This window comes from Bos grunniens, chromosome 17 (genome assembly GCF_055505025.1).
Source record: "Bos grunniens cultivar Pamir isolate PY7600 chromosome 17, Bosgru_T2T1.0, whole genome shotgun sequence".
NCBI lineage: Eukaryota > Metazoa > Chordata > Mammalia > Artiodactyla > Bovidae > Bos > Bos grunniens.
The window spans coordinates 45,890,417-45,906,860 of NC_141181.1; the positions used below are offsets into that span (position 1 = coordinate 45,890,417).

The following is a 16,444-nucleotide window of genomic DNA, read 5'->3' on the forward strand; positions in this document are numbered from 1 at the left end:
TTTCCTTTGTACAAAATAAAGTTTTTTAGTCCCTTGCCAAGTCATTTCTGATATGACTAGTCTGCAACCCACAGCTGAGAATCAAGTCCCTGATTCATGGAAGGGTCCCCAACCTGGATGGCTGCTGGGTCTCCCCTTCTTTGGACAGAGGGGCTGGCTTTGCAGAGCTCCCAGCAAGAGGCATTTATCACTCAGGTCATTAGGAGGAAGCGGTGTCCTTGGGTAATATTTATATGGTAAACATCCTGGGACTTTATAAGTGGCAAAGACAGCTATCATCACAGTAATTTTCCTCACGCCATCATAATAGCTTGAAGCGTTAAATAGCCTTGTAAAAGTCACAGCTCTCCTTAGGAAGGACAGTGTCCTTACTGAAGAATGCTTTAGAGGCAGAGTATACATGATCTACTGAGGAAGGCAGCCTGGGCTTCCTTTCTGTTGTAAATTACTTGGCCTGACAGCATGTCCAAGTATTGAATTATTAAGTAGAGAGATGTTGGCCCCGTTTAATACAGTTCCTGTAAACCAGGTGTTGGAGAAAAGGTCACAAAGGAAATTTTAATATAAAGATGAGGGGAAACCTAGGACCAAGATCCAAATGGCCAAATGCTGCAGAAGAATCAGTCCCTGCTGATGAAAGATAGGAAACAGGGCAGAATGGAGAATATGATTGCCCTGACTTACTAGAGGAGCTTTCCTCCAGGCTGGAGTATGGTCCCTACTATGAGGTTTGTAGACATGGAGGGACAGCTTCTCAAAGCAGCTAGTGAAAGCAGATGCGCATTCTAGGGCCAGCATGTGGAAACACTCTGCTTACTCCATTCCAGCCCTGAATAAAGGACTTCCAGCCTCCCTGAATCTACATGAAATGCAGGAGACCTGGGTTCAATCTCTGGTTCAGGAAGATCCTCTGAAGAAGGGAACAGCAACCCACTCCAGTATTCTTGCCTGGAAAATCCCATGAACAGAGGAGCCTGGCAGATTGCAGTCCACGGGGTCGCAAAAAGTCAGAAAGGACAGAGCAACTAATGCAACTTCCACGAGCCTCCTGGATTGGCTCGGATCTCTCCAGGGTGCTGAAAACTTCCTGCCTGTTGTTTCCACGGTGACTGAGATGTTGCATGAGTCCTGTAGTCACATCTATACTGGACTGGATATCTCCTCAGTTCTCCTAGTGTGTCTTCACTAGCCAGGAGTGGTCTCCCTTGTCCCTGTGCCGTGTCTACACTGACTGCACCCACTCCCTGCACTGACCCAGGATTCTGTTTGTTTATCTTGCTTTACGGACTTGGTTAGCTCCCCATTTCCTCTGGTGAGTCTACACAGGCCTGGGAAATTTTCCCAGACCTTTGCTGTGTTTGCTCTGACCTAGAATGTTTTTCAAGTGTCTATACTGCTTGGGATTATCCCCTCTTTATCCTGCTGTGTCTACAATGAACTAGGATCTTCCCCAATTCCCCTCAAATGTCTACAGTGATCTGGCATGTGTTTGTTAGTTGCTCTCCTGTGTCTACACTGACCTAGATTACCTCCCAAATTCCTCTGGCAGGGCAATTCTGGTCTGGGATGTCTTCTTAGTTCCTTTCTGTTTCTATAGTGACCTGGGATGATTCACCAGTGCCCCAGGTGTGTCTGCACGGGCCTTGTTGTCTTCTTAGTTATCCTGTTGTATCTACACTGAGCCGGCAGTGTCTCCCCAGCTCCCTTGGTCCTGCCTTGGCTATGTGAGCTCAGTCAAGAGTTTATAGAGAAATACAGCCTGGAGCAGGTGCTCAGTGCCCGTCTGTGGACATAGGCCCCTGTCCTCAGTCAGGGGCACCAGCTCCTGGTCTTCAAGCATCAATGCAGAACTCTTTCCTCATCTGTCACTCTATTCCAGACAAAATCTCTTAGTCAGTCAGCTTTATGAGCCACCCTTTATCATGCATTGATCTGTCCAGTCTGAGGCTGGCCCTTCTATGCTCAAGCTTGTTAAACAAGCACAAGGTCCCTGGGTCAGGAGCTCATTCATGGCGGAGGCACTGTTGCTGGAGGAGAAGATGGAGTTCCTTTTCCTAAAATAGATCCTGTTTCTCCATGAAGGAACTTGCAAGGTGCAGCCAGGAGGGGTTCAGGCAGCTTTCCACAGTCATGGCTTCTGAAGACTCCCTGGGCAGTGACCCCCTCCATGGTGAGAACCCAGAAGAGCTGCCCCAGGGGTCTGACCCCAAGGACTTCACAGGTGTAGCAGCCCTGAGCCATGGGGCACCTGACTGGGAGATGGATGGGGCCCTTGCTCTCACCCTCAGACCATTTCTCTGCCCGTAGGATGGAGCTGAGTTGTCTCCAGAGAACAGAGTTGGACCTGCTCCTGCACCCACAGTCAGAGGACTCTGGGTCCCCACAGCTCCCTGTCCTCTGTTCCCCCAGGTACACTCAGGGCTGGTTGTGGGGCAGGAAGCAAGTTTAATCCACTGTTCACACCTGCATGAGTCACCAGGTGAGTGGCTTTGCAGAAAATGCAGCCCTGAGTGTGGGTCTGAGCCTCCTAGGGGCCCTTCAAACCCTACTTACTCCGGGTATCACCTGAGCTGTGCCCAGGGATGAAGGGCAGGTGGGTTTCCTGCTCTGTGACTGTCACTGCAGATTTGAGCTGCAGAAGGGGCAGTTTGAACTCCAGACAGGAATAATGGAGCTCCTTTGTGAAGAGGGGCTCAGAGGTTTCCAGAATACAGAGCAGGCCTCCTACCTCCAGCCCAGCCTGAGATTGGAGCCACAAGATGACTGGCTCCCTAAACCCCAGTGCCCATGGGTTCCATGTCAAGTATCAGTAGAGACCAGACTGCAGGTGAGGATTCACTTTTACTGCATCATAAATGTCAAAGCAGCAGTTGGAGGTCTGCAGCATGCAAAACGCAAACACACCATCTGGCAGAATCTTCTTTCTCCTCTAACCCCCATCTGTCAAAAGGGCCCTAACACCTGACTTGAGGAGGCGGTGGGATGTTTGCTTTGTCCCTGAGGCTTCAGGAGGGAAACGGGGGGAGGTCTGCCGGGAGAGGCAGCAGCTGGAGCAGGAGTCCTGGGATACCTCCCTGTTCAGAGGGAACAGCTGGGAGGCGGTATGCAGGGGCTCTGCTGGGGGCCAAAATTCAGGATAGGCAGGAACCTGGGGGTAGAGGATGGAGAATAGCCACCTGCAGAGCTGGGCTATGGTGAGAGCTGAGGATGGCTGACCTGGGCCCACAGGGAAGATGTTTCTCACAATCCCATGAAGGGGCTGCTTGTTTCACAGGGGGTGAGGACCCTGTCACTGGGAAGGTTCAAGCATGTCAGACTTTTAGCTTCTCCCTGCAGAATCTGACTCTGGGAGAGTCAGATCTGGTCTGGAGTGGGGCCTGAGAACCCTTTTACCTCTGCAGCTGTTCCTGGTGTCCTGGAGTCTTTGCCTCTGCAGCTGCTCCTGAGAGTCCTGATCCCTGGGGTCTGAAAGCCCAGGCCTGGGACTGGCCTTGGACTCTGCTCCACGCAGACATAGCTCTGGAGCAGGGTCTCCATCACAGCGCTGAGAACAGCTCTGGCTCCAGGCAGATTCTCAAACAAAGAGGTCAGTGCCCCCTTCCCCTCTCCAGCATCAGGGCTGTGAGACAAGAGCCCTAATCCTGGGGACACTGAGCGTACAGCCTGTGGAGATGAGCCCTGGTCACTGACAACCCTGTCAGGAAGCCCCGGGAGGAGGCGGCGCTCAGAGAAGTCTGGTCCCAGCCCATGGTGTCCTTCTGCAGGAGGGGTCTTCCCACTGAGACCACTAAGGATACACTGAGTGAGTCTCCCCTCCCTGAACAGTCGGCAGGTGGTCTTGCTTTGAAGTCAAACTCAAGTTGGGAGCAGCATCCACACTGGGTGCTGTATGTGGACTGATTGTCAGACACAAGGTTTGTTTCCGATTCAGGACCCAAGTCAACGCTGAGCCCCCTGTTCCTCTGTGTACACTTGGGGGTCAGAAGAAGAAGTCCAGGGCAATGCATTTATGGGGCAGGGCCCTCAGCATCACCCTCCATGAGGACAGGGCCTGGGGGGCAGGGATCTGGGCTGAGCAGCTCTCAGGTGGGAGCAGGACACCTGCTCAGGAAGCTGACTCTCCTGCCTGTGTTGCTGGGCCAGTGGGCAGAGACGCAGAAGTGACCAGACGCACCCAGTCCTAGAGGGGCCCCCAGCACAGCCCTGCAGCCCTGCCACAGGCAGATCCATCCTCCCGGGGGAAACCGTGCTGTGCTGGATCCCCCAGATTCCCACAGGAAGTGACCCCAGAACCCAATCTCTGCTGATCACAGTGACGTCAGCACAGAGCACAGAAGGTGGGCTGAACTATGGGCTCAGGTGACCAGGCCAGGTTTTCTCCTGCTTGTGATTAGACCCATCAGGGGTGGGGAGCAGGCCTCAGGGAGCCTGGGGGAGGGGATCTGTCTCAGGTGAGGTTCCCAGATCACCCTGGAGCACCTGATGGATCCCCAGGTAGCCATGACCTGGACCCTCAAAGTGCTCTTGGACCTGATGCCCAAGGAACTCACTCTCCAGGGGGTGCAGAGTGTTTCCCACCTGCATCCTGCCTGGCACTGCCCAAGACAGCTTCTGCCTTTGGGGCGGGGGACTGACTTGCACTTTGCAGACAAGACCCAGGTGGCTGAGTGATCTCAGTTTAAATAATTCAGTAGGAAGCATGGAGATTAAGCAGGAGATATTTCTGCTTAAGGACAACACATTACAAACTTATGGGTTATTTATTCCTTTAATTTTGTCTCTAATGCAACCATAAATTTACATTATTAGATTTTTCATGAATATTAATTTCTAAAAGAAAATTAGTGGTGGTTGTGGTTTTCCAGTGAAAGGGGAGGGAGGGAAGGAGACTGCATTTCTCAGGCTCTGAGGGCCCTGACTTCTGGGGCAGGTCCTGGACTCTCAGGTGCCTAGTGCAGGAGAACCCGCTGTGGAGTCTTCCTGCAAAGGGGCAGCCGCCCCCCAAGGCAGGAATGAGCAGGAGACAGGAAGCAGGCAGAGCTGAGGGTATAGACACACCCCTCGAGTCAAGCCTGGTTTCAGGGAAGAAGTTTGCTTCTGCAGAGGGGCTGGCTTTGCGGCATTTAGGGTGCAGGTGTGGCAGGCAGGGGTGGGGCAGACGGGTGCAGGAGGAGTGAGGGGCAGAGATACCACATCTTCTCGGCCCTGGACTTTTCACTCTTCCCTCCGTTTAGCTCCCACACTCACTCTGCCCCGCACTGTCTGAGAGGCTGACCTCTGACCTCCATCTGCGGGTTTGGACATCATGGGCGCCAGCAGGAGAGCAGAGGGAAGGAGGAGGGGAGGCGGACATTTATTCCCACCCCTCTCTGCTCGGCGCTCTGGACTCAGGCAGGCCCCCCCTCCCCCAACATACACACCTGTGCATACACAACATACACACACACACACTCAACATGCACACCACGCAGCCAGGCTCTGCGGACGTGAAGTCCGGGAGCCTGGGGACCCAGGAAGACACACATGCTGTGTAGAAAATGTAGGGTGAGGAGGGATGACTGGGGGGTGATGGAGGATAAGGGAGTCTCCCCGAGGAGGGGACATTTGTGTTGAGAACGCTTGTGATGGCTCAGTGGGCAGCTGAGCTGTGGATTGTAATTTAATCATTTACTTCCTGCAAACTGGAAGTCAGGAACTGTCCACCCAGATTAGATGTTTGTGGGGTTGGAAGTTTTTAGCTGCCTTCTGCCAGCAGCCCAGGCCCCCTCAGGTTGTGAGTTATGAGCAGCTAGGACCCCAAAGAGCTCCTTGAACATCTGTCTTCCAAACAAGTGCCTCTCAGAAGCACCCAAAGAGCTTGTTAAACTGTAGACTCTGATTCCGGTGGAGCAGGTTGAGTTTATATTTCTATTGTGATCTACCCACCCCATCTTTTGTCCCCTGAGTTCCTCAGTGGGGTTCACCCTTGTCCTGCCCATGGAGTCGGGTCTCCTGCCCGGCCACTGAAGTCTGTTTCCTGTTCAGTTTCCTTCTGCTTCCTGTTTACAGAGCAGTCCCACATGGCATCTGGCTTGACTTTGGGGCTCCACTCCAACACTTGTTAATCTTGCTTTAAACAAGGAGAGAGAGGCCCGAGTCTCAGAGACCTTGGCAGCTGCTGTGTTTGGCTAGCATTTAACAACAGGCCTCTTTGGAGGCATTTCCATGCACTTAGGTGAAAAAATGAGTCATTATTTTAAAATACTGTGTATATGAAAAGAGAAGTTTTAGGTGGACAACAAAATTGAGGGAAATAATATAGAGACTTCCTGTATAACCCACTTCCTCATGCGTGCACAGCCTCTCTCTTTCTCAACACTCCCCATCAGATGGTACATTTGTCACAACTGAAGAACCTACATTGACTCGTTGTTATCACTCAGAGTCCATAGATTACTTTATGGTTCACTCTTGGCTCTGTGTGTATGAGCTTGGACAACTGTACACTGACTTGACCCATCATTATAACATCACACAGACCATTTTCACCGCCCTGGAAATCCTTTGTTCTCCAACTGTTTATCCCTCCCTCCCTCCCACCCAAACCCTGGCAACCACTGATCTTTTCACTGTCTGTGTAGTTTTGCTTTTCTGGAATGTCAGTAGTTGGAATCATACAGTAGGCAGCCTTTTCAGATGGCTTCTCTCACTTAGGAACATGCATTTAAGGTTCCTCCCTGTCTTTTCATGGCTTGATAGCTCACTTATTTTTTCCAGTCCTATTGAGGTATAATTGACATATTAATTTGTGCAGGTATAAGGTGTACTTACAATATGTTGATTTGAACATATATGTTTGCACCTATACACTGCCAAAGTTAATATCCCCATCATATCACATAATTACTGATTCTTTTCTATGGTGAGAACACTTAAGATTTACTCTCTTTGTAATTTTCAAGCATATAATCAGTATTATTAACTATAATCACCATGCCCTACATTAGACCCCCAGAACTTATTCATCTTATAATTGGAGATTTGTACCCTTTGACTAACATTTCCCCATTCCCCTCACTGAGCCCCTGGTAACTACCATACTAGTCTCTCTAACTATGAGTTTGGCTGTTTATGATTCCACATATAAGTGATGCAGTATTTTTCTTCCTCTATTTTACTTACCATAATGCTCTTAAGGTCTGTTCATTTGGTCCTATGGCAGAATTTCCCTTTTTCTCATGGCTAAATGATATCCCATTGTATTTGTATATGTATATGTATAAGTATAAATATATGTGTATGTATATGCAGGGTTTCTTCCCTGGTGGCTCAGATGGTAAAGAATCTGCCTTTCATGCGGGAGACCTGGGTTCAATCCCTGGGTCAGGAAGATCCCCTGGAGGAGGGTATGGCAACCCACTCCAGTATTCCTGCCTGGAGAATTCCCATGGATGGAGGCGCCTGGTGGGCTATCGTTCATGGAGTCGCAAAGAGTTGGACATGACTGAGCGTATACCTTTATACAGATAGCTAGCTATCACATATTCTTTATCCATTCTTCTGCTGATGGACTTTTAGGATGTTTCCTTATCTTGGCTGTTGAGAATCAGGCTGCAGTGAACATGGGAATGCATCCTATACATATTCTGTTTTCTTTGGACATATATCCAGAAGTAGAACTCCTGGATCATACAGCAACTCCATTTTTAGTTTTTGGAAGAAACTCCATAATTTTTTTCCATAGTGGTCACATCAGTTTCCATTCCTACCAACAGTGCACCAAGCCTCCCTTTTCTCCATATCCTCACCAACACTTCTCTCTAGTCTTCTGGTGATAGCTGTCCTAACAGCTGTGAGGTATGATAGCTCACTTTGGTTCTGATTTGCCTTTCCTCAGTGGTTAGTGATATCAAGCACCTTTCCATGATTCTGTTGAGAATCTGTATGTCTTTTTTGGGAAAATGTCTACTCAGTTCCTCTGCCATTTTGAAATCAGATAGTTTGCTTTTTTTGCTTTGAGTTGTATGAATACTTTACGTATTTTGGATATTAACCGCTTATCAGATATATGATTTGAAAGTATTTCCTCCCATTCCAGATGTAGTCTTACTTGGAGATTTCCAGTATGTTTTCTTCTAGGAGTTTTATGATTTCAGGTCTGGTATTGATATATTTAATCCATTTCAAGTTGAATTTTGCAAGAAAGGTCCAATTGCAGAAATTGGTGGTATCAGTGTTCTGGACTTTGGCTGGTCTGATAAGTGTGTAGTAGAATTTCATTGTTGCTTTAATCTGCATTTTTCTGATGACAGGTGACATGGGGCTTGATTCCATGTGCTTATTTGCCATCTGTATATCTTCTTTCATGAGATTGGTTAAGGTCTCTGGCCTGTTTTAAAATTGGGTTGTTTGTTTTCTTATTGTTGAGTTTTAAGAGTTCTTTATATTTTTGGATAGCTGTCCTCTATCAGTCGTGGCTTATCTCTTTAATCCCTTGACAGTGTCTTTCACGTAACAGAAGTTTACAATTTTAACCAAGTCTAGCTTATCAATTATTTCTTTCATGAATTATGACTTTGGTGTCCTTTCTAAAAAGTCATTGGTATACTCAAGGTCATCTAGGTTCTCTCCCATGTTGTCTTCCAGGAATTTTAGAATTTTGCAGTTTATGTTGAGGCCTGTGATGCATTTTGAGTTAATTTTTGTGAAATGGGTAGGATCTATGTTTAGATTCAGTTTTTTTAAAAATAATTTTATTTATTTATGGGCTGTACTGGGTCTTCATTGGTGCTTGAGGGCTTTCCTCTAGTTTTGGAGAGTGGGGGCTACTCTTTAACACAGTCCTTAGAACACGGAGATTTCAGCAGTTGCGGCACATGGGCTTGGTTGCTCCGCAGCATGTAGAATCTTCCTGGACCGGGGATCAAACCCATGTCCTCTGCATTGGCAGGCAGATTCTTATCCATTGCACCACCTGGGAATTCCTAGATTTAGTTTTTTAAAACGTAGATGTTTAAGGTAGTTGTTTCAGTATTTGTTGAATGTGGATCTGTTTCTGGGCTCTCTATCCTGTTACACTGATTCACATGTCTGTTCTTTCACCAATGCCACATGCTCTTAATACTGTAGCCTAAAGTTGGGTTATCATTAGTCTTCCAGCTTTATCCTTTTCCTTCAATGTCGTGTTGACTACTCTGGGTCTTTTGCTTCTCCATATAATCTTTAGAATCAGTTTGTTAATATCCACAACATAACTTGCTGAGGTTTTCATTGGGATTCCACCAAATCTATAAACCAATTTGGGAAAAACTGAAAATTTGACAATGTTGAGTTTCTCTATTCATAACATCACAGTATATGTATTTATTTAGTTCTTTTTGGATTTCATTTATAGTTTTCCTCATAGAGATCTCGCACATATTTTGATTTATACTAAGTATTTAACTTTTTTGGTTGCTAATGTAGATGGTATTGTGTCACTGGGCATATCCATGTGGTCAACACATCCCTGATTAGCTCATCAGTTCACTAACCCATCCCTCCTATTGACTATCTCACTCCCAGGCTCTCCTTCGCAGCAGGAGGCCCAACTCTACACAGTCCAGGCTGTGGCTCCCTCCCTCCTGTCTTCTTCCATCCCCTGGTGCCTTCCTTCCCTCCTCCTTCCTCTCTCCTCCTTACTTCCCTCCTCCCTCCTCAACTCCCCTGCTACCCCATCCTCCCTTTAACATGATGCCCCATTGCTGTTGTCTCTCCCCTGAAGCCTTTCCCCCTTTGCCTTTCCCATGGGATGTCAGCAGTGGCCCAGGTAAAAGGCACCACGAACCAAAGGACTGGCAAGTGGGGGAGGGGGAGAGAGAGAAGTGAGGAAAACAAAGGTGGGGGAGGGCAGGGACAGACTTGCAGGGGAGAGAGGGACTCAAAGCCTTTGGACAGAAGTGACACACACATTCCCTCTCACACTTATTTGGCTGAAGTAAGTTGGTGCTTGAGCACCTCTGAGTTGAGCAGAGTGGGGATTCATGGTCTTTTCACAGGGATGCGCGTGCTGTTGCTTCAGTCATGTCCGACTCTTTGCAACCTTATGGACTGTAGCCTGCCAGGCTCCTCTGTCCATGGGGATTCTCCAGGCAAGAATACTGGAGTGGGTTGCCGTCCCTCCTCCAGGAGATCTTCCCCACCCAGGGATTGAACCTGCATCTCCCACATTGTAGGTGGATTCTTTACCCACTGAGCCACCTAGGAAGGAAGCCCTGAAGCTAATAAAAACAATGGGGTCTGTTCCTTAAAACAGAATGTCCTTGGTTATCTCAGGGAATGACTTATTTTTCCTTTTGTTGAAATTCAATTACAAATCACAGTACATAGCCCAGTAGATTTCCGCCTGGGCAAGCACACCTGGGTGACCTGCAGTCAGCTCAGGAAACAACTTAAAGAGAAGAGCCCTCCCACTCAGGACTTGCTTTGCTCTGGAATCCAGCAGATGGCAACTCTAATCAGAGAAACCACTGTTCAGTGTATCTGGAAAACATAATTAAAAGCAACAAATTAGAAATGTGGAAGGGCCTGTGTTGATAGAACTGTGGCTCTGGAATAGAAGGGTCTTCTGGATCTGTGCCTGAGATGCGTTGGTTCTAATTACAAATCCCACTGGATTCTGTTTTCATTTGGACTTTCACGGTCTATGGTTCTGGCTCTGTTTTCATTGTTTCATGTCCCCCCTTTATTCATAAGTTATCAATCCACCAGAAAAACCAATTAAAAACTAAAAGAGATGAAAGGCATTTACTGTTACCATGTGAACATTTCTATAGCATTGGGAACAAGCAGCTTAAAAACTACTCACATTAAAATTAAACAAATGCGTTACATTCAGTGTTCATTTTCTTGGTCAGATTTTGTGTTGTTTCTATGGAAACATGCAGCACTTAACGCTAAATGCAGCACCCTTCATGGTTTATGTACTTTTATGCCCAGCTCTGGATACTTGCGCTAATATCTGAGTACTTCTTCAGTAAGGTTTCTCGCTAAAGTACGGCACGCGATGTCTAATGCAGCATCATTTTAAGGCAGATTTCATGGTAGGAAAACAGAAGTTTTGCCTCAGGGACGCGTGCACTATATCTTTAGGGGAACACAACAAAATGTCCCAAGATTCCTTCTGGTGCACAGTTTTGTATCTTCGCAGAAAATAGAAACAGACTTTTCAATGGCCTGCCTCCAGGGGAATTCAGTGTCTGTCCCAGTTCTCATTCAACCAGCAAGAAAGCCCTGAATTCCAATGGTCAGTGGTAAGCTCAGACAGCTTATGATCGGAGATTAGAAAGAAAAATCCAAATCGTGAATTCCATTTTTGAGCCAAGTGATACAATTAGATAATACCTCTGAATAAAAATTGTACCCCATTGCCTCAAAAAGTAGAAACTGACTCTCAGGAATGAGGCAGTACTCAGTAAACTCTATGAGAACAGGAGGCTAGCTAGCTGTTGGGTCCTGGTGGGAAGGCAGTCCTGAGCCTCCTACAGCTCAGTCTTGGCAGCACAGTTCACCCCAGGGAAGGAGCTGGTTACAGTGACACCTGTGGTCATGAGAGAGTCACACAGTGGGTCCGTCACTGGGAAACTCTGGGTGACTTGGTAACAAAGTGTGTGAGATGCAGACAAGAGCCTGCTCATCTTTGGTCATCAGTGTCAGGCCCTATGAGTCACTCAGTGTGGATACGTGGCTCTTCTGAGCAAGCTTGTAGCATATAGAGACCCATGTCTTTCACACAACATGGCTCTTACATGCAAGCCGTCTCCTTTACCTGATGCCCAGCTGGAGAAGCATGGGTCTGGCCCATCACTGCAGGAAGACTGTCCATGGTGGGTGCATGAGAGATGCTGGGTCCTCACACTACAGTGCAAGGGCTCCCTAAGGCAGAATGTCAAGGGCAACTTTGATTATTCATGATTTCGTCCCATGTGCTGACTTTAGAACTTTATTCTGAAAATGATTTCTTCACCTATTCCATTTTAAAAAGTGACTTTTTAAAAAGGGACCTACTGCCTGAGGGAAACTTCTATAATTCTAGGGTCAGAACTGGAGCCTCAGGCCGAGTGATTTGGAACAAGAGAAGTGTGGCAGAAATGACTGACACATTTGTAAAAGAGACTTCTATTAACTCTGTGTTTGAAGGATAAAAAAGTATAATTATAACTGACACAGAGAACACAGTATGTGCCTGCACTGTTCAAATTAAATTGTCACAGAAGCCCATTCTGTTGATAAGGAAATGGAGACACAGAGAGTTTAAACATCTTCCCCACTGCCCCACAGCTTGTAGACAACAGAGCAGGTGAACCAGTGTCTGGCTCCAGAATCTGTGGCCGTGACCACTAAACATTTGCCTGTAAGAGCTGTGCATGCTAAGTCACTTCAGTCGTGTCCAACTCTGAAACCCTGTGGGCTGTATCCTGCCAGGCTTCTCTGTCCATGGGATTTTCCAGGCAAGGGTGCTGGAGTGGATTGCCATTTCCTTCTCCAGGGGATCTTCCCGGCCCAGGAATCAAACCCAGGTCTCCCGCATTGCAGGCAGATGCTTTACCGTCTGAGCCACCAGGGAAGTTAGAATAAGAGCAGAACTCCAGGTTATTCCTTTATACATGGAACACAAATGCTGATCAAATCAGATGGTCACCTTGGCCTGACAGAGTAGACTCTTCTCTCCAAAGGACTGGTAGTGGAGGGTTGTCGGTCTCTAAGAGTCTCAGTGGAGGTCACTTTCGGCTCCCTTTTCCCACATCTACCTCTGGGACCCTGGGTTGGCCCACTCAGCTGCCCTTGGAGGTGCAGAGACCCCCGCTCACAGCACTGTTTCTGTTGGATGAGTCACACCCTCCCAGAGGCATCCTGGACCCTGCGTCCACATCTGTCTCAGCTGCACATCCCCAGTTCTCCCACTGCTCACAGCTAAGGGGGAATCTGAGCCCAGGGTGGTTCCCAGTGCTTCTCTCTCCTGTCTCATCCTGGGGATCCCTGCCCACCCTCTTATTTACCATGTTCCCACCTCTCACTCACATTTGGAGGATGGCTCCCTAATTTACCCACATGAATCCAGTTCTCAAGGGTGGTAACAACTTAGCCCCACTGTGGTGGATACTGGTGTTTCTGATGTCTCGTTGGTTTGTTGCCTGACATCCACTGGACATATGGGTGGTTGTGGGAAGGCAGGACTGAAAAGATGAACACTTTGCATTAATCTTCCCTAATAGCTGGGCTTCCCTAATAGCTCAGTTGGTAAAGAATCCGCCTGCAATGCAGGAGACCCCGGTTCGATTCCTGGGTCTGGAAGATCCACTGGAGAAGGGATAGGCTACCCCCTCCACTATTCCTGAGCTTCCCTTGTGACTCAGCTGGTAAAGAATCTGCCTGCAATGCGGGAGATATGGGTTTGATCCCTGCGTTGGGAGGATCCCCTGGAGAAGGGAAAGGCTACCTACTCCAGTATTCTGGCCTGGAGAATTCCACAGACTATATAGTCCGTGGGGTCGCAAAGAGCCAGACACAGCTGAGCAACTTTCATTTTCACTTGCGTTAATCTAAACTGACTCATTAGCCCTGAAGATGTCAGGAACTGATTACGTTAAAACAAACCATTTAGCAATGGACAGGAAATCAGAAATATATGTATGGACATTCTAAGGGGCTGATATCTGGGCATCTATGTAAAAATTTCTTAAAACTTCCTTTTATATTCACATTTGGACCTGTGATTGAACCTGTTCTCACATTTGGCCAAGGTGCGCCATAGGAGAGAACATCCAGTCCACCCTCCAACCTCAGTTTTCAGCTTTGGGTTCTGGTAAAGGAAAACGTGTGAAATCAGCCCCAGAGAAACTGTCTGGGCACACTGTAAGAATAGAGATGACTCAGGGGCTGCCCACGCTCATTTCGTCTGTGATAAAATGACTTCTGTAAGGCTCCTTTGTCATTTTCATTATATTGGACCTTTCCATTAGTGGCAACTGGAAAGGTGACCACAGCTTAGTGAGGGCGCCAGCGACAGACCTAGAGCCTGGATCCAAAGAGTCTCAGATAAGGAAATGGAAATATGAGACATGACTTCACATGTGTGATAGCTCCTGTAACAGAAAAGAGATGGGAGTTTAGGATTAGGTGGTGTGGCTTTTATTCCCAGCCCCACTGCAAAAATATTAACTGTCATTCTTTGGAAATTACAAAATTTGAACATGCTGTTTGAAATTCTACACTCAGAGGGGCTTGTAGTAGGATATTCACTGGGACCCTTTTCATCATCCAGAGAGAGCTGATGGCAACTTCAAGGGGGATAACATAGAGATGCTGGTTAGCCCCAGGAGAGGAACCTTCTTGAGCCTTTATTAAAGGCTGTTGGGGCCTCTCTGAAACGGAGGAGTCAGTAAACGGAGTACAAGAAGGGCTCAATATCAAAGATCAGCCTGGTTTGGTTTAGTTACCAAATCGTGTCTGACTCTTGCAATCTCATGGACTGTAGCCCACCAGGCTCCTCTATCCATGGGATTTCCCAGGCAAGAATCCTGGAGTGAGTTGCCGTTTTCTTCTACAGGGGATCTTCTTGACCCAGGGATCAAACCTGCATCTCCTGCATTGCAAGTGGATTCTTTCTTTACTGACTGAGCCACCAGGGAGTCCCCCAAATCAGCATAATACACCTCTTTAACAGAATGCGGGGAAAAGAACCACATGATCATTTCGACTGGTGCAGAAAACACATTTTACATAGCGCAACACCCTTTCGTGATAAAAACACTTAAGAAACTTGAAATGAGGTGCCATGCTTCCTGAAGTTACTAAAGCTTGATATGGTTTTATGTTAAGATGGGAAATTAATAACTGAGTATAAGAGCTGGGGGAAAAAACTTGAAATGGAAAGAAATTTCCTCAATATAATAAAGGCAACATATGAAAAAACCCACAGCTAATATCATACTCAATGGTGAAAGAGTGAAACTTTTCCTCTAAGATCAGGAAGATAAAGTACCTGCTTTAGCTACTTGTTTTCAACATAATATTGCAAGGTTTAGCCAGGACAATAAGAGAAGAAAGAGTAATAAAAGGCACAGAAATTGGAAAGGAAGAAGTAATGTTACTTTTGTTCACAGGCAACATGATCTTATATGTAGAAAACTCTAATGTCTCCAAAACCAAGACAACTGTTAGAACTAGTAAACAAATTCAGGAAAGTGGCAGGATGAAAAATCAACATGCAGAAATCACCTGTGTTTCAATATACTAACAATAAGCAATCCATCAAGGAATTTAAGAAGCCAATTCCATTAAAATGGCATCAAAAAGGATAAAATATTTAGAAATAAACTAAACCAAGGAGACAAAACACTTGTACACTGAAAACTGTAAAATGTTGCTGAAAGAAAATAGCATTAATAAATGGAAAGACATCTGTGTTCATGGTTTGGATAACTTGATGTTGCTAGAAGGTCAATAATACCCAGAGTGACCTGCAGATTCAGTGCAATCACAATCAAATCCTAAAGACATTTTGGAGTAGAAATAGAAAAATACATCCTAAATTTCATACAGAATTTCAAGTGGCCCAGAATAATCAAAACAATCTAAAAAAAGAATAGTTTTGGAGAACTGACACTTTCTGATTTCAAAATTTACTGCAAAGATATATTAATCAAATACTGTTGTACTGGCATAAAGACAGAAGTACAGACCAATGAAATGGAAGAGAGATTGAGAAATAAACACTCACATATGTGGTCAAGTGGCTTTTGACAAGACCAGCAACACCATTCAGTGGGGGAAAGATAGTCTTTTCAACAAACGGTGTATGGAATGCTGGATACACATGCAAAAGGATGAAGGGGAAACTTTACATTACACCATATTGATAAATTAACTAAAATTGAATCAAATACCTAAGTGTAAGGTACACTTGCAGTCTTAGTGTAAAACTAAGTATAAAACTCTTAAAAGAGTATAAAACTTAGAAGAAAACTCTTAGTATAGTATAAAACTCTTAGAAGAAAATACAGGGGAAAAGATTCATGACATTGGATTTGCCAGTGATTAATTGGCTATATAAAGCACAACTAGAAAAAATAGATAAACTGAGCTGCAGCAAAATTTGAAACTTTTGGGCATCAAAGGACTCTGTTAAGCAAGTTAGAAGACAACTCACAGAGTGGGAGCAAATATCTTCCAATCATGTAGCTGATAAAGGATTAATTAAAAATATATATAGAATTTTTACAACTTAACAAAAACAACCCAACTGAAATAATGGGCAAAGGGCTGGAATAAACATTTTTTCAGACTATGTATGAATGGCCATAAGTACATGAAAAGATACTCAACATCCCTAGTCAGTATATAAAGGCAAATCAAAATTAGGAGATACTATTTCTAAAAAAAAAAAAACCAGAAAATAACAATCGTTGGCAAGGCTATGGAGAAA

The 16,444-nt window shown here is 46.0% G+C and overlaps 1 long non-coding RNA gene across 2 annotated transcripts in view; it reads left to right on the forward strand.

Moving 5' to 3' along the window:
- The first annotated feature begins 579 nt into the window (after positions 1-579).
- Positions 580-16,444, forward strand: part of LOC147355289 (uncharacterized) — a 36,783-nt gene continuing 20,918 nt past the window's right edge. The window contains exons 1-2 of one of the 2 annotated variants that reach the window (XR_015143974.1): positions 580-1,312; positions 3,402-3,586. This is a non-coding gene — a long non-coding RNA (uncharacterized LOC147355289). The remainder of the gene's footprint in view (positions 1,313-3,401; positions 3,587-16,444) is intronic. The other variant, XR_015143973.1, reaches the window with a different exon arrangement.